The 19420-nt window shown below is 27.0% G+C and overlaps 1 protein-coding gene across 2 annotated transcripts in view; it reads right to left on the bottom strand.

The window, feature by feature from the left end:
- Positions 1–7469, bottom strand: part of LOC105233403 (sushi, von Willebrand factor type A, EGF and pentraxin domain-containing protein 1) — a 108825-nt gene extending 101356 nt beyond the window's left edge. For both annotated transcript variants that reach the window (XM_049446649.1, XM_049446650.1), the window contains exon 1: positions 7279–7469. The gene's annotated coding sequence lies outside the window, so the exon portion shown is untranslated. The remainder of the gene's footprint in view (positions 1–7278) is intronic.
- Between the last annotated feature and the right edge of the window lie 11951 nt (positions 7470–19420).

Below are 19420 nucleotides of genomic sequence, written 5' to 3'. Positions count from 1 at the left end.
TGCCTTTATCTGCCTTTATGTAACACTTTTGCGCAATTTAATGCAGCTCCCAAACGAAAAGTCGGTCAATGCAGTTTTTTCATAAGCAAATCCCATAGAAGTAGGTTTATAAATGTAAAAGCAACAATAAAAATTTGTTATTTAAACATATATTTATGACTATGCAACTCCGTAAGCAAACTTAACTCTAACTACACCGTTGCATTAACACGACAACAAAAAAAAACAGCAAAGAAATAACACAAAGTAAACGCTGAGGCGTCTTCATTCGATTTAAGGCGTCTTTCACATGCAAATTTGCAGGCGATTTGTGATGGTAAGCGGATTAAAAAATGAAGAAGCGGAAAATGAGCCAAATGTAACTGTAACGAACATAAATTATATGGCAATGATTGATTGCAGAATTAAAAATAAATAAATTATATAAAAATAAAAAAAATAAAATAAAAAAATGTGGCTACGATGAAGCAGATATTTTAATATAATATATAATATTAGTATATTGTCATAGACAGTAGGAAAATTATGAATAAAAAATATTGGAAAACATTAAAAAAATTATATTCTGATAAAATAACAATAATGACAAAATAAAATTAAAATAATTAATAAGAAAATGTGCGTAAAAATATTTATTTTTTTTTAATAAAAAATTTTACTATATTATGTGTAATAAATATTTTTTATAATATTAAAAAAATTTATTTTTCTTTAATTTTCTTCTAAAAAATTTTAAAATTTATTTTAAAATGTGTATAACTGTTTTTTAATACAATACTTATATAAAATAATTTTTTTATTTTCAACTTTTCTTAAACAAAAATTATTAAAAACTGTTAAAAAATAATATTGTTATATTTGTATTTAATATATATTTTTGTATTAAATAAAAGGAAAAAATAAAATTTTTTTACTAAACTAAAAAAAAAAAAATTGAAAAAAAGTGCAAAAAAGTGCAAAACCCGAAAAATAAAAAATAAATAAAAAACAGAAATTTAAAAAAGTATAACAAAAAACTATAAACAACTTTTCTTTACTGTATAAAATTTATCAAAAAATATTTTACCAAAAAAGTTCAAAATTGGAAACAATATAATAAAAAGAAAAAACAAAAAAACTCAACAAAAATACAATTTAATTTATTTCCGTGTAATTAAGTAATATTAACTAATTATAGAAAATTAAAAAGTATTATTTGCTGAAAAACAAAAATAAAATTTAATATGCTTATACTTTTTTGTTCAAAAAAAATTTATAAACTAGTTTCCTTTTCTTCAAAAAAAAAACAAAATTTTATAAAATATATCAACAAAAAAATTAGAAAAAAATTTTAATTATAAAATGAAATATAAAAACAGAGAAAATAAAAAAAATATATATAAAATATCTAAATAAAAGTTTCATAATATTTATTTCAGCTTAATTAAAAATCATGAATTAATTATAGAAAATTAAAAATAATTATTTGCTGAAAACCCAGGAAAAAAAAAATAAAAATGAAAACAATTTATGTGTATAAATACATTCCTTTTTAGTAAAAAACACAAGTTATTTTCCTTAAAAAAAAAAAAATTTTTAATAAAAAAAATCATCAACTAAAAAATTTTCCTAAAAAATTTTTTTTTATAAAAAAACAATAAAAAAACAATAAAAAAAAATAAAAATAAAAAAATAAAAAATAAAAGTAGAAGATATTTAAAAAAAGTGTAATAATATATATTTCAGTGTAATTAAAATTATTAATTAACTATCGCAAATTAAAAATTAGTATTTGTCAAAAGAGAAATTTTAGTTATTGAAATTTTATAAAAATTAAAAAAAATAAAGGTAAAATATTGAAACCCAAAACCAAAAAAAATAATAAAAAGTAAAACAAAACCAACATAAACCATATGAGTAATGCCGTGCATTAAACTCAATATGCAAGAAGCAAACACCCAACACAAAGCAGCCACTCAAAAATATTTGCATAACACAAGAATCTTTGTTTATATAGAAAAAAAGATTAAATGCAAAGCAGCGCTGTTATTGTAAAAGAAATCGTGTCACACTCATATAAATATATCGGACTTCCATTCACAGAAATAATATTGACACAAAGAAAGCGGCGACTGACCGAAAAAATGTGTTATTCATCAAGCAAAAATGCATGGAGCGCCGGTATCGATGCTTAATGATATGTAACTGGGTAGTTAGCTAGCTAATAATGGGAAAAAATCTGCAAAATATTGAGTCATCAATAATGCTAAGCAACTTTGATGCTTTGTTGGCTATAAACTATAATAATTATTTAGTTGTGGTGAAGGAGATGAGCTCATTGTTGAGAGAAGTATAAGTAAAGTTGTGATTAAAATAGCTGATTGATGTGACTTAATGATATATATATATATATATAGTATATACAAATAAGTAATAATATATATATATATATATATATTTATATGTATATATACTTATGCATATTTATGTATATAAAAATATTATTATATTTATTTTCTGCTTAGTTGTTTACTTTAACCATTTTGAGCTGTACTCTTTTTGGTTTTTATGCCATCATAGTTATTTCTAAAAACAAAATAATAATAATGAATCACACCACTCTTAAACCACCAAACCAATCACGCATATTTCACGCACTCACCCAAACCCCCGCAGACATTCTTGCTAATCCATTTTGCCACCGAAAATCCGCAAAGCAACCAAGTAAAATACCAGCAGCTATTGATACGCTCTTGAGTTGTGTTTGAATACCACACCTACGCGAAATTCAAATAAGTGGCCAAACCTGTTGTTTGATTGCTGATTAGCGCTAATGGTTGGCCATATAAATGTTCTTGGTATGTTCTTTTTTTTCTAAAATTTAATTAGCTTAGCTCACTACCTGCTTTGTGTCAATAAAGACGCAATTGGTTTTTGAGGTAAGTTAATTTTTGAAAAATATAAATAAATGAGAAAAATAAGCTTCGCGTTAAGTATATTCAAAAAGGTCATGGACCAAGCGTGGTGACGCTCAACAAATAGTCGCAAAGCCAGCATTGACGCCGCGAGAGCTTATGCTGAGTGTTTGGTGGGTTTGAAAAGGAATCATCCACTATGAGCTGTCCCAGCCAGGTCGAACGATTGATTCTACATTTTACTGTAAACAACTGATGAGATTAAAACAAGCAGTCGAAAAAAATGGCCAAAACTGATCGACAGAAGTTCTTCGTCTTCCATAAGGACAACGCTATACCACACACTTTGAATACTCGCCAAAAAGTTTGCTGCATCCACCATATAGTGTTTGTCCACCATATTCGGTCAATGCAGAACTCCCTTAATGGAGTAAAGTTGGCTTCAAAAGAAGCCTGTGAAAATTACTTGTCGCAGTTTTTCGCCGAGAAACCAGAAAAGTTTTACACTGATGGAATAATGTCTCTAGCGGAAAAATGGCAAAAAGTGTTCGACCAAAATGGTACATATTTGGTTCATTAAAGTTCATTATAAATATAAAAAAATAAGTTGAAGTTTGATTAGAAATACGAAAAGACTTTTTCGACTACTCAATATAATGTTGCAAATCATAAGCAATAAAAAACTCAATTTCGATTTTTTGATGATACGTAGTTTTGCATATCAAGTGACGATATGAAGTAATAATTTTTTTTATTAAAAGCACAAAATATTCAATAATAATTTTTGTCAATAATTTTTCTTCATTTTATTATATTTTTTGCCTTTCATAAATATTTTTATGATCCCTACAAAAGAAAGCTAAAAATAAAATTAAAATATTGTCTCACTTCATTTTTTTGTTTATATGCAATTACAATTATGAAACCTGATAACAACATTTTATTGCCAAACTGCTCCAAAGCTGTTCGGGTATGACATATGAGCATATACAGTGTTTACAGTTAAGATTTGACAGCATCTTTCACTGATGTCAATTTTATGCTACATTTAATGGCTGCAGCTTGATAGCAGTGTGAATGAGTAACTGCTTCATTTTCCAGTCATTAAACGAGGCTGCTGACTACTTTGAACAATATTTTAAATATATATGCACATATATATATTTTTTTATGTTTTTTATTTTTTAAAATTTTAATTTTTTTATTAGCATTTTTTGCCTTAATTCATATTTTTTATTTATTATTTTTTTGTTCATTTATAACCTTTTATTGATTTTTCTTTTTGAATTTTCATTTTTTTACTTTATTTAATTTTGTTGGTTACATTTTTTATTTTTATTTTAATTTTTAGTTTTTTATTGACATTTTTTATTTACATTTTTTTCCTTTATTTCCACTTTTTCTCAAATTTCTCGCGCTTTTAGTTTTCAGCTTTTGATCACAAACCGCCAAAGTAACAGCGCAAAGCCAAGCGCAACAAGTGGCATCATCGCCTCAGCTGCGCGCGACGACAGCGGCGGCACACACAACTGCGCTAAATCGCTTGAACTTTCACTTGGGCAGGTTGGACTTCTTTCGTAGAAGAAGTTTGCTGTGGCGCTCACCTTACCCCTCGCTATGCCGTGGCAGTAGTTGCTAGTGAAGAGTCTAGCTGTTTGCCGCAGTAAAATCGTGTTACAGGCATATATGTGTGAGTGTGTGTGTGACTGTTTATGTGACACTACCGCTTTTACCGCATTTGCGAAAATTCCAATGTTTTTTCCGTCGTTTTTTCACCATAATAATATCTCTTGATCTTGTAGCTTTTTATGCTTGATATTTTTGGGCAAGCAAACTAGTTTTTCTAGATCTGTTTTTGGTAATCAAGGTAAATGTTATTTTTTGCATTTTATGGCGATAAGTAATATTTCACTGGTAGCTTTCGTTAAAGTAGAGTTGTGTTAACTGATATTTTTTTGGAGTTGTAGTGGTTAGGTTTGTTTTATTTTTGAAAACTTGCTTCAATGGAAAATTTAAAAAAAAAAATCGTAAATTTTGTTAATAACATATAAAAATTTGCATTTATTTATTTTTTTTATTTACTAAATATTATTTGAAAAAAAAATTTAAATTATTCTTATACTTTTTATTAGAATATGCTAAAGGGTAAAATTATTGTTTTTATAAACATACCTAAAAAATTTTAATTTAATTTTAATTTTAAACTAATTTTTAATTTTTTTAGGTATTTTTATATGAATAAAATAATTTTTTAAATTTTATTTAAAATTAATTTAAAAAATTTAATTTGAAATTTATTTAGTTAAAAAAAATTAATTTTTAAATTTTTAGCTAGGTTTAAAAGAAATTAAATTTTAAGCGCTATTCGTTTTTCAGTACTTTTAATTTAGTTTAAATTTTAATTTTTTTTTTTTCATTTTTACATTCTGTCGTTTGTCTGTCTATATATATACGAACTAGTTGCTATGTTTTTAAGATATCGTTCTGAAATTTTGCACACGTCATTTTCTCCGCAAAGAGCTGCTTCCTTGTAGGAATTGTTAATATCGGATCACTATAGCATATAGCTGTCATACAAACTGAACGTCTTGATTCAATCGCTTGTATGGAAAACTTTTTCATATGACGAGTTATCTTTACGAATTTTGGTATGGATTCTTTTACAAGAAATTCGTGCAATATCCCAAGAAATTGTTCAGATCGAGTCACTATAGCATATAGCTTCCATACAAACTGGCCGATCAAAGTACTTCTAAGGAATCTCATGTATTTGTGAAGCATGTTATTGCTTCGTTGCAACCGACGTTAATGTTTTTTTTTTGTTTTTTTTTTATTTTTGTAATTCTTGTACTTTCAGAAAACATTTTTTTGTAAATGATTACTGTTTTAATTAATAATTTTTGTATTTTTCATATTTAAATTTATATTTCTTATTTCGATAATTTTCTATAATATCAAAAATATAATTTTAAAGTTTAAGTATTAATTTTATGCTTAAAAATTTAAGATTTTTTTTTGTAATTTATATTTTTGGATTTAATTTTTCATTTTTTGTTTCCTTTTCTCGTACTTTACTCATTTCTGACTTTTTTCTAGCCTTCAAACTTTATATTTTATATTTTTGTAGTTTTTTAGTATAATTTTGAATTGTTTCATTTATTTTGTATTTCAATTTTAATTTGTAATTATTTTCTTTTTTGTTTTTGAATTATAGTTTTTTCTATATTTAATTTGTGTTTTGATTATCACAGTATGATATCCTTCAATCTTACAGATTCCTTCCGCATTTATCATTGCAGTCATTTATTTTGTGTTTGGAATTTTTCAGTTTTTTTATAATAATTTATTAATTTTTTATATAATAATTTATTAACTTTTACTTTTAAATTTTTTCTTAATTTTCATTTTTAAATTTTTACTTAAATTTTATTTTTAAATTTTTGCTTAATTTTTATTTTTAAATTTTTTCTTAATTTTAATTTTTAAATTTTTATTTAATTTTTATTTTTAAATTATTACTTAAATTTTTGCTTAATTTTTATTTTTAATTTTTTTATTTTAATTTTTACTTAATTTTTTTTAAAATTTTTCTAATTTATTTTAATTTTTATTTTATTTTTTATTTTAATTTATTTTTATTTTTATTATTTTTATAATTTTAAATTTTTATTTTTTTTTAATTTTTATTTAATTTTTATTTTTAAATTATTACTTAAATTTTTGCTTAATTTTTATTTTTAATTTTTTTCTTAATTTTTATTTTTAAATTTTTGGTTAAGTTTTATTTTTAAAATTTTTCTTAATTTTTATTTTAAAATTTCTGCTAATTTTAATTTTTAAATTATTACTTATTTTTATTTTTCTTAACTTTTATTTTAAAATTTTTACTTAATATTTATTTTTAAATTTTTTCCTGATAATGTAATTTTCATATCTTAACATTTTTTAATGTTCATAAATTCTCCATTTTCATATACATATCTTTCAGCACATCTTATATCCCTTGCAGTTTCTTCTAAAAATCACCACACGCCATGCGCACTTAAAGACCTCTAAGCAACATTTTACTCTTAACCATGAAGGTCAACAATAATTTAACACATAAAATTTGGGTTAACGGCATTTTGGCACAGCATCCAAGTGCACGCCACAAATGAAAAGCACAAATCCGAGATTTATTAAGCTCACATGAAGTATATCCGTATAAAGCCGCCCTGCCCTGCTGGACCACAAAATGAGCAATAAATTATCAAAATCAAAAATGAATTGCGTAACATTGACACAATTCTCTAATATATTACATTATCATATATTCGACACACACACATAAGCACACGCTTATTACTTTTAATAAGAAAAAATTATAAAAAAATTTAATTCGTACCCTTTAACACTGCAATTTTGAAACACACAAGTCACGCGAAGTCAACACACAAAAAAAAATAACAAAAAATGCAAGAACTAACGGTCACAACAACACAATTCGATTGAGTCGTTAAAGTGTATACGCGTGCGCTCCGACCGTTTACGAGCGCTGGCGGCAACAACGAGTAGCGTTTTCTAACTGAAAGCCAGAATCTGTGGAGTCAAGCCAGCAAGTCAGCGCATGGCGTTGAAAAGCGAGAAAACGCACACTATCTATTGTAGGTATATAAGCGCGCGGCAGGCGCGAGCAGCGGCAGTTGAAAACCGGTAATGTGAGCAGAGGCAGAGGCAGGCGAGTAAATATGTGTGTGGGGTTATATACATAGTTGTATATATGTATATAAGAGTATGTTTGGGTATAGCTGTGCGCACAAAAGCGGATTATTGCTATTTATAAAAATGTGTGTGTGTGTGTTGGTTTATGTGCGTGCGCCCAGCATCAGCGCCACGTTTTTCTTGCTTTGCCGTGAACGTTATGGATTTTGTGTGCAGTCAAAATTTTAATTTTGAAGTTTACGAATTGTTGTTGTAATAATTGGTGTTGTTGCTATAAATTGCAATTGTAGTTGTTATTGTTAACTTGAAAAGAATATAATATTTGTTTCAATATTAATTTTGATGATTTCTAATTGTTGTTGTAATAATAATTGATGTTGTTTTAGTAATTGGTATTGTTGTTGTTACGTTGTAACGAATTTAAAATTAGTTCTTATAGTTCAAATATTAATCTTTAAGATTTAAAATAGTTGTTGTTGCAGAAAATAATTGTTGTTGTTTTTTTGTTTAGTTGTAAAGAATTTAATATTTGTTCTTATAATTCAAATATTAATTTCGCAGTTTTCAAATTGTTGTTGTAATAATAACTGTTGTTGTTGTAATAACTGCTGTAGTTGTTGTTGGATTATAAAAGAAATAAAATTGCTTTCTATAGTTGCAATATTAATTTTGATGATTTCGAATTGTTGTTGTAATAATAAATGTTGTTGTTGTAATAATTGGCATTGTTGTTGTTTTATTTTGTAAAAATTTTAAATTTTGTTGCTATACTTTAAATATTAATTTCGCAATTTTCGCAATATTGTTGTAATCTTATTTGTTTTTGTTGTAAAAATTGGTATTGTTATTGTTGGATTTTAAAATATTCAAAATTTGTTCCAATATTTCAAATATTAATTTCGAAGTTTGCGTATTTTTGTTGTAATAATTTTCGTTGTTGTTGTAATATTTGTTGTTGTTGTTGTGGTTAAGTGGTAAAAACTTATTATTCGTTTCTATAATAGAAAAATAATAATTGTAGAATATTTCTTGCTCACCAAAACAAACAACAACAATTAAAAAACCGTTATCTATATCTACAACAAACACACTCCCTTAAATGCGCAGAAAATCACTTTACACTAACAGCTCACCTGCAGTAACCTACAAGTAGACCCATTGAACTAGTTCTCCAGAATCGAACAGCCTGGCCTGCCTGCCCACCTATGGAATGTTGCCACATATCTTACACAGCAAGAAAAAACCAACAATCAAACAAGTACAAAAACAAAAACGAACCACAACAAAAACCCAATAACCAAACAACAAAAACCAACAAGCAACAAATTAACTGCCCGCAATGCATCAACAACAACAACATAGCAACAGGTGCCACAGCATTAGAGGTGGTGCGAGGTGTGGTGAGTTGTGATCGCTGCTGGACTGCTGGGTGCTTGGATGCTGATTATATTGTAATTTCAATATTAATTTTATGCAACAACTTTTGTGAGTAACCTAATTTAACACTGTGGTGGGGAGCTTCAAACGGAGAATGGAACGAATCGGCGAAAAGCGATTACAGATTTAGTCGGCGGCTGTGAGCTGGAGTGTGGTAGAACGGTGTGGCTGCGCTTAAAGAAAGCGGTAAATTTATGCAGCACACGAAATTAAGTATTCTATTTCGATTTTTTGTACTTCAGGTAGAGAAGCAGACAAAAGAATGCTGAGATTTTTAGGCGTTCAGTGACTTGATTGAATTTTTGTATTACAGACAGACAATATTGGTTTCAATTTTCTGAATGTTAGATGACTTCAAAAGCCTTGAAAGACGGCCGAGAGATCATTGAAGACATGCCTCGTTCTGGACGACTTTCGATCTCTTCAACTGATGAATATACTAAGAAAGTGAAGGATATGGTGCTTGAAAATTGTCAGGCAAGTGTTAGAGAGATGGTAAGAGAAAGCTCGACGTCTCTCGCGAATCCTTTGAAAGATTTTGGTGGGTATTTTGTGTATGAAATGGATTCTTGCTTGACTCGTCCCGATAAAGCAGAATTTTTTTCAAAAAGAGTAACCGCAAACAGGTCTCTTTAGATATGCTTGATCCTGCGAATTTTGATCCCACATTTATAGAGAGCATTATAACTAACGATGAGACATGGGTTTATGAGTTTGACATGCAAAAAAGGTCAACAATCATCGGTATGGAGGGAAAAACGAGCCGAAAACAAAAAACGCCAAAGCCGTTCAAAAATCAAGGTGAAGCTCATTGTTTGTTTCAAAACTCGTGGTTGGGTGTATCATGAATTTGTTCAAGAGGAGCAGACGGTCAGTAAGGAGTTCTATTTGTCCGCATTGGGGCGTTTGTATGAGTCGAAAATGGCTGGAGCTGTGGAAGAACATCAACTTGATTGCACAACTCAGTAAAAGGCTTTCTGATCTTTGATCCTATAGAGCTAGTCAACGTTATGCTTTACATCTATTACTAGGCCTCGTTTATTTCTATGGCTTGTCTCCGTACTATCGATTTTAAAGTCGTTTATCAAACTTTCGTTGGGTTCAATCCCATCAGTTCCTAAATAATTGATCCGATTCAGAAAAGTCTTTAGGAGAAATAAAATTTTCTATGGCGAAGAGACCATCTGCAGTAGTAAATTTGTATCTAAACTTTACATATTTATCGAATTCTGTATTTTTGCTGTTTTACTCCGAAAGTAACCAGTAAAGTAATCAGTAAAGTAACCTGTAAAGTAACTAGTTGAACTTTTTAATAAAAACAATTTTTTCCATTCATTCTCAAAAATAAGCAAATATTTCTTTTATTTTAAATACCAAGGACACTCTCTACTTCCTCACATATGCCATCATTTATCATATCATATACATATGTATATGTATATAGTAACTAGAAAATTACGACTAAATCCATAACTGTTCACCCATTCACCTAATGCAAGTCATTAAAATATGAAAACGCGTTTTTTCCTTGATTAAATAAAATAAAAGTGAAGATTATATAAAAATGGGTAAATGTTGGTCAGTGGTGTTGTGGTGGCACTTTCACCCATGCCACCAACAACAAGTTGTATTATTTTCTTTTCTTAATTTGTAATTACAGCTCGCCACCCTCATTAAGCGCAGCGCGTACTGCACACAAGTAGTGAGCGGAATTGAAAATTGCTGCCGCCAGGCGCGCTGCAGCGTTTATAATTCAATCACAGCTAAAAACGCTTGTGCCATATCAATCAATCTACATGCACATAACGGTATGAAAGCGGCGCAACGAAAAATGCAAAACAATGCCTATGCAATTATTGGAATACCAGAGTTGTCATGAGAGAATAAAATAGAAAAAGTGGCGAGGAAATTAGGAAATAAAATATTAAAAAAAGTATTAGTGTGACTGACAGTTGACAGAAAGTCGAAATCATTGAAAGTAATATTAAGTTAATGAGACAGTAGACGGTTCACTTTAAGATTTCAATATAAAAAATTATGAAATAAAAAAATGTTGAAACTCTTAAGAGAAAAAAATAATTAAATTAATTTTTATTAAATAAATTTACAAAATTTAAAAGTCATAAAATGAAGTAAAAATAATTATGGAATAATCAATTTTAATTTTAATTAAAAAAATTAAGAAAAAATTATATTTTAATTTTAATTAAAAAAATTAAATAATTAAAAAAATTAAAACTTTTACTTGATTATTATAAAATAATACATTTTATTTTATATAGTTTTTTTTTTAATTTTTTAATTTAAATTAATTTTTTTTTTAATTTTTAACTTTTTTTTTTTTAATTAAAATTTATTGTTTCAGAACTATTTTCACTTGTTTTTGCAACTTATATTTTTTTATTTTTAATTTTTTTACTTAAAATTCATTATTTCATACATAATTATTTTTACTTGATTATTATAATTTAAACATTTTATTAATTTTTAATTTTTTTTATTAAAATTTATTTTTTCATAATTATTTTTACTTTACTTTTAAAACTTTTAAATTTTCTTTATACTTAAAAATTAAGATTTTTGCTTAGTTATATTCAATAAATTTTAACTAATTATAATTAATAAAAACGAACTTAATTATATTAATTTTGTTAATTAATTAATCTCTTTTTAAGTTAGAAAAACATGTTTTTCTTTTTTGAAATTTACATTATTAATTTATTTTCTTAATTATGTAAATTTTTTAAATTAATTTATTAATTATTAATTTATTTCATTACAGTTAGTTAACTAATTTTAATAATAATAGGTTATTCAATAGTAATTTTGTAATAGTAACTTTCTCCTATAAGGTTTCAATTTTTATTTGATTGCTTTATTATGGTAATTTTTATAAGTTGAACTTGTTTAATTTTAATAAATTAACAAATTTTTAAATTTAAAATAATTGTTTGCCGTTTATTTAATGTACATTATTTATTTTTTATAAATATTTTTATATCATTAATTTATTTATGTTTTATTAAAATTAATTATAAAATTAATTTTTTAATTAATTATTTATTAATTTTAATTATTTAATTAATTTTTCCTTTAAATTATTATTTCCAACTTATTTTGAACATTTTTTTAATTTGTATAAAATTTAAATTTTTTTTTATTAATTATTTAAATAACTTTTATTGGAATTAATTTTTTCATATTCAAATTATTATTTTTTTAATTATTCATAAAGTGGTTAACTGGTTCAAATTTTAGCAATTTAATTTTGTTAATTAATTAATTAAATTAATTAAAATTTGGAGCTAATTATTTCATATTCACATTAGGATTTTTTATTTAATTTTTTAATTTGTTCAAATTTTAGTAGTTTAATTTTTGTTTTTTTAATTTTCTTCTTAATTTTTATACAGTGATTAATTAATTTAATTAATTAAAATTTATATTTGATTATGCTAAAATCTATATAATTTTATTTTATTTTTTGTTCAAAAATATATAATATTACTTATATGGTCCCGCTGTGTGGCATTCAGCGCCAACAAAAATGGTAAAAAAGGCCTTACGCTCCATGTCAAAACAAAAACCTGAATTTTACGCATTTCCAAAAAGCTGCACGAAAAAGAGTCGACCAACAAACGTGCATACCTTCATGTGAAACAGGTATTACTGGGCGCTGCAACACGACTTGTGCCAAACAACAAAGCGCTGTTGGCTCTACCACAATACCCACAGCCATGTTTGTAAACACACACACACGAGTTGCAAACAATTGTATGTGTAAGTGTGGTTTTTGTTGCATTTTTGCTTTTCTTTGTGTTTTTGCTTTTCTTTGTTTTTCCTTACAACTTTTTTCACATTTTTCTTCAACACCAAAACCACCTTTTGCGCTGTTGACGCGTCACCTACTCCCAACGCCAAAAATATGCGTCAATACGCAGCTAGTCTGCATAAACAATAACACCCAACAATAAAAACAACTTATTTATAAACATCACATACAAAATTGTTGAGACTTTGTGCACACTTAACGCAACTTAAAAGCACCAAATTCAGCAAGCACTACCCAGTCAGTAGGCTGGTTGGTGCATACAAAAGACTTAAGACACAAACCTGGGCGCGCTTGGTGTTACAAAAGCGGGTTTAAAAGTGTATGGCAGACTATTTGTGATATGTTTTTGTTACAAATATTTTAGTAAGATGTATGTGCATGTATGTGGGTATATATATTTATATATATAAGTATGTATGTATATATGTTTACCAATCTGCTTTGCTCACCAAATCACTGCTTTTCTCCGTGGCATTTTCACTCAAATCAATATTATTACAACTGTTGCACTTGATGCGATCATTAACAAAAACAACAATAACAATAACTATGCATTTAGCAACAACAACGCAGGCACTTAAGCCATTTACACCCAATATGTAGCGTAGAGGAAAAAGCAAATTAAGACAAATATTGGCTTTGCTTCGCTTTTCATTTTGTCATAGCGTCAATTGATTGCAATTTATTGCCACGTACTTATTTCAACACAAAAATATTTGTTAAGCAGCTTTTTTGTGCTATTAAATCACGAAAAGTGAAACAATGATGATCACAGCCACAATCACTTTCATTACCAAACTCTGTGTCCGAGAAATATGCGGTGTTGCAAATGCACTTATTATTGTCTGTTGCCTTGTGGCTCAAATGTTATACAATGCTGGCGACTTGCCATTTGTTTACAAAATATTTTAAGCGCGGAAAATGTGAGACGCTGTCTATCTTCGGTGTGGCATGCTGTATGTATGCATATGGAAAATAACTGTTCCCGCTATTTGTGGGCTGGTGGCTTGATTTGCTAAATGAGCTGTGAGGGCCAAAATTAGTTGTGGACGGGAGAAATTGGTTGACACTTTCTTTGAAAGGGAAATTTCATGGCTAAGTTACTTAAAAGCAAGTAAGTTTTTGGTCAAGGTGCTGTTAATGCACTTAAGCGACTACATATACACATACATTTGTTTAAGCAATATATGTATGTACTTCAATTGCTAATATGCAGTTTGAGTTCCTGAGCTTAAAATTATTAAATTTGTAGACATTATTTTGAAGTTTCACTTTTTCTTTTTATAATTAGCAACATTTTTGGGTTGTTTAGTAGAAAAGTAGACACCAAAATGTTGTTATTATGCCCACATTACCTGGAAAATGAGATAACCGATGAGATAAAAAAAACAATTAAAAATTGTAATGAAATAAAATATTCAGAAACAGTAAACAGAACAATTTTTGACAATTTTTTATACTTATTTCTTTTCTTTCAAAGGAAAAACATTAAAAAAAAAGCATTTGTTTAAACAATTTTTTTATAAAAATTACTAATTTTGAAAACCTAAATAATAAAAATATTAATTTTGAAAATTTTTGTAATAAAAAAATTGTTTTGAAAATTTTTTTGTTAAGAAATAAATTTCAAAAGTAATAAAATAAAAGTTTTCAAACAATTTTTGAATTAAGATTTTATAAAAAAAAAAAATTTTTTTTAAATTTTCAAAAATTTTGTTTAAAACATTTAATTACCTAATTTTGAATGTTCGTAATAAAAATATTATTTTTGAAAAGTTTTATAAAAAAAAATTGTTTTTAAAATTTTTATATTAATAAATAAATTCAGTAAAAGTTCAGTTTTAACTTGAAAAAATTATTCGAAAATAAAAAAATACCTGTTTTCAAAATTTTTTTATTAATATTTTTAAAAAGAAAAATATAATAAAAACTGAACAATAATTTTTAAAAATTTTGTGTAATAGAAACTAAGTTTAAAAATTTTTTTTAATAAAAGTATAGTTAATTTTGAAAACTTATGTAATAAAAATATTATTTTTGAAAATTTGTGTGTTAAGGAAAATTTTTTTTTAATTTTTTAAAAAATTCAGAAACAAGAAAATACTATTTCAACTTAAAAAAATATTCAAAAATAGTAAGGCAATAGTTTACAAAATCTTTTTAATTATTTTTAAAAATTTTCATAGAAAAAGGTAAGTTTAAAGAAATTTTGTAATAAAAAAGCTTATTAACTAGAAAAAAATGTAAACAAAAAATTGTGTTTGAAATTTTTATGTTAGAAAAACAAAATTATTCTTTACTCGAATATAAAAATGTTAAACAGTAAAAATATACAAAAAATTTATGTTTAGAAAATTAAAAAATATTTTATTTGAAAAATTTTAAAAAAAATTTTATTTTTCCTTTAATTAAAATTTTTTTTTTGAAAATTTAAAAAAATTGTATTTTTCCTTTAATTGAAAAAAACTGAAAAATGTAATTAATGAAATGTTCAAAAAATGGTTTTTGAAACTATTTTTTAATCATTATCTGGTCAACAAATTAAAAAAATATTATATTACCTTTCGCTACTTTTTAAGGGAAACGTAAACTCTTTTATCCAGAACTTTTGGAAAGAAAAGTAAATAATGCGAAAAATTCGGGATCCCGAAAAGAAAAATATAAATATCCCGAAATTTTTGAAGTTACTAACAAATAGAAGTTGCAATTTTTAATTTCAACACATTACGAGAGTAAAACTTGATCCCGAAAAGTAAAATTTAAAATCCCGAAAATTTTAAAGTAACAAATAAATAGAAGTTATCACATTTTTAAGAAATTTGAATTTTACCAAAAATCGTTGCAAGAAAATTCGGGATCCCGAAAAGTAAAATTTAAAATCCCGAAATTTTTAAAGTTACTGGTAAATAGAAGTGACCACTTTTTTAAGAAATTTTATAAATTTTTGAGTTTTAAGACAAAAACATTGCAAGAAAAAAACGGGATCCCGAAAAGTAGAATTTCAAATCCAGTAATTTTTTTAATAGTTTTTAATTTAATTAACACAACAATTTTAATTTTTTTATATTATCAGTTATCAACCCTCATATTTTCTACATTTTTCGGCCAAAATATATTACGATAATTTTCTCAAAATTATTCTTGCAAATATTTACTTGCAATATATTGCGTATAAAAAGCTGGACAGTCTCGTAATTTGGCAATTACTTTTTACTTTCACTGCTTCACACAGTTATTTATTAACAAAAATGTTAAGGGAAAGCCAGTTTTTTAACTGATAAAAGCGATAAGCGACTAATTCTGTAAGCCATCAATAAAGCTGCTAGATATGAAAAATTAAATTACATGCTAGATGTAAACAAAAACAAAAATTATTAAGCTTTCATTTTCTTTTAAAACTGCTCTCTATCGAGATATTGATCGTAACAAATAAAAAAGTAAGGAAAAATTATGGCACAAATAAATCCGTCGAACGGTCAGACACACTAACATTTGGTAGTGGGTAGCAAAAGAAAAAGCTTCTAGCAACAACAACGGTAATTTTGAAGAAAACATTATCTTAGCACGTTCAACCTAAACGCTTTCACGTGAAAGAATCGTATTAGAAGTAGCTAAAAATTTTCACACTTGCTATTTCTGCTAGATTTCTTTATTTTTGTTAAATTTTTGTATTTTTTTTTTCAATTTTGTTTTATTCTTTTCTTTATTTTATTTTTTATTTTTACCTCTTTTTGAACTAAAAACTTAAGTGATTTAGTCCAAATTGTAGCGCATTCATTCATTCATTGCCTTCGCTCATTCATTAGCGCATGCTTGCCATATTGACTTCACTGACCAACGAAAACTTTCTTCACTTTCATTTCAACACTTTCGTTGCGCCGGCGCAATGCAGTGGCGAGCGCAAAGGCGGTGACGTTGACTACAACGTTGACCGCACTCACTATGACGTATGGCTGTCCATCAACGTTGGCGTCTGTCAAAAGCAGGGCCACTGACATTAATTGCAAACCATTTTGCTCATAAATATACGACATAATTTAGTCAAGAATGTCGGCGCGTATTATGAAGGGCACAAAGCTATTCAAAAGAAAATAGTTTCAAAATTGAACAGAGACAAAAATTTGTTTAATTCCGCCGAAAAAATTATCTTTTGAAATTTATCATCATTTATCTCAGAAAAAGCATTAACTTCGATTGCACCAGAGCTGCACAGCATTCTATTCACAAATAGAAAAAATTTCCTTGCAAGTGCTTGATTTCAATCGTTTAGTTTGTATAGCTCCCATTTACTGTAGTGATCCGATTTGAACAATTTCTTCGGAGATTTCCCGATTACTTTAGACAATACGACAGTTCTAACAAATTATATCGTCGTTCAGGGTACAACGATGTTTCCTGTAGTCGAGTTTCAAACCCTTTCTCATTTATTAACAATCAGTTAGTCAAGTTCTCCACCCATTTGGAGAAAATATAGCAGTTCTAACTAATAAGCAGCTCTTTGATCGATGTCTCATAAATTTAGGAACTAGGTTGCGAATGGAGATGACTAAATCAACTGATCTAGTCAGGATGGTCATTTACACATTTACTTCATAGCGTCTTCGACGTCTCCTGTTGTGGATTAAAAAACTTCATGGCAAACTTAATATACCTTGTTCAGCGTACAATGATGTTTGCTTCAGTCGAGTTTCAAACCCTCTATTCAAAGGCAGTTAGTCAAGTTTTCCATCAATTTGGAGACAATATGCCAGTTCCAACTAATGAGTAACTTTTTGATCGATATCTTATAAATATAGGAACTAGTTCACGAACATGGCTAAAACGACTCACCTAGTCACATATTCACTTAATAAAGTCTCAAGTTTCTCAGAAAATGTTTATATAAATAGCTAAACGAAGTTCAGTAGTCAAATATTGATATTAATTGATTTCTATATTATATAATATCTAGTATATATATCGGAGGTATGGCTTTTTATAGAAAAAACTGTTTAGAATTTAGAATCTGCGAATGAAGTAAAAAGAGACTAAGGGTTTAGTTTACAAAACTGAAAATGTTTCTGAAACTCACAAAATCTCGTCAGATGTAAAACAAGAACATCGTAACCACCAATAAAGCTCTGAAAGCTTATGAACGAATAAAAAAAAAGAAAAAAGTTCTCCACTCAGTCTAAAGCGCAACAGATCTCTGAGAATGCATAAGTGGCAACCATAAAAAATATAAATTCATTATAATTATGGCATAATTGACTTAGCTTCAAGCAAGTTGGTATCAAACTCTATACGCCATTGAAGCTTTAGAGATACCATATGAGATAAAACCAACTATGTATGTATGTAAATTATCATTATTGAATATTCAAAATCACATTAACACATTAAAATTCATATGACTAATAAACTTGTTTCTTTTATGCGAAATTATTATATTTTAAAATATTTTAGCGATTCATATATCCTGTTAGGCGAGTTTGACCACTTGCTACTTGGTCTTTGTTCCACACGCCACTACTATGTATATTTTTCGAACACAAGAATGTCTCTGTTTATTCATTAATTATTCGCTGTTAGAATGTTTAATATGTTCTTGTCAAAAGTGACGCTTTATGAAGTCAAGTGCCGCAGGCAAAAATGGCAATAGAACAGACAAATCGCAGAAATAAGCGATAAATTTTAAAAATTATTTTATAAATTATTACTTAATGTGCTTAACTGTATACTGTGTATGTGTATATACGATAGATGCGGTCGTAATTAGCGCTCAACAGAAAATGTATATTTCAACACGAAATTTATTAATTAAAAAACCTGCGAATTGACTGCGTAATAAATAGCGGAGTAATTATATTAATAGCAGCACATTTTCGAATTTACCGCTAATGAGTGCAAAAAAAATATATAATACATGAGTTCATATTTCTAGGCATATTGAAATAGTGAGTGTCAAAAACCGAGATCCCGAAATTTCGGGATTGTAGTGTCGGGATCAAATAAATTATTTTTATTACTATTTAGACTCAGCTTATTTATAAAAAAAGAAAAATTCCAAAAAAACGTTCGGGATCCCGAAATAAAATTTAAAAAATACTCATTAGTACAAAAAATAAACACTATTGAGTGCGTCTTTCTAGACATATTGTTATTGTTAGTGTCAAAACACGGTATCCCGAAATTTCGGGACTGAATTCGGGATTTGCTATTTTCTCATTGGTATGCAATATTTGTTAAACGAAATTGTATATTTAATTAAAATTGGATACCGAAAATACACACATACAAATTTCGGTACTGAAGTTTCGTGGATTTGCTATTTTCTCATTGGTATGCAATATTTGTTAAACGAACTTGTATATTTAATTAAAATTGGACACCGAAAATACACACATACAAATGTAGGCATGTTGAAATAGCTAGTATCAAAAAAGGGTTCCCGAAATTTCGGAATTTTAAGTTCGAGATCAAATATTTGCAATTTTTTCATGTGTATGCAAGGCACAGTCTAGAAAAAAATATAATTGATTTTCATCATGACCTAATTTAAATTAAATAGTAATAT

The sequence above is a fragment of the Bactrocera dorsalis genome, chromosome 1, assembly GCF_023373825.1.
Source record: "Bactrocera dorsalis isolate Fly_Bdor chromosome 1, ASM2337382v1, whole genome shotgun sequence".
NCBI lineage: Eukaryota > Metazoa > Arthropoda > Insecta > Diptera > Tephritidae > Bactrocera > Bactrocera dorsalis.
Note: the sequence above shows the minus strand (reverse complement) of the source record. Positions and strands in the feature narration are given on the sequence as shown.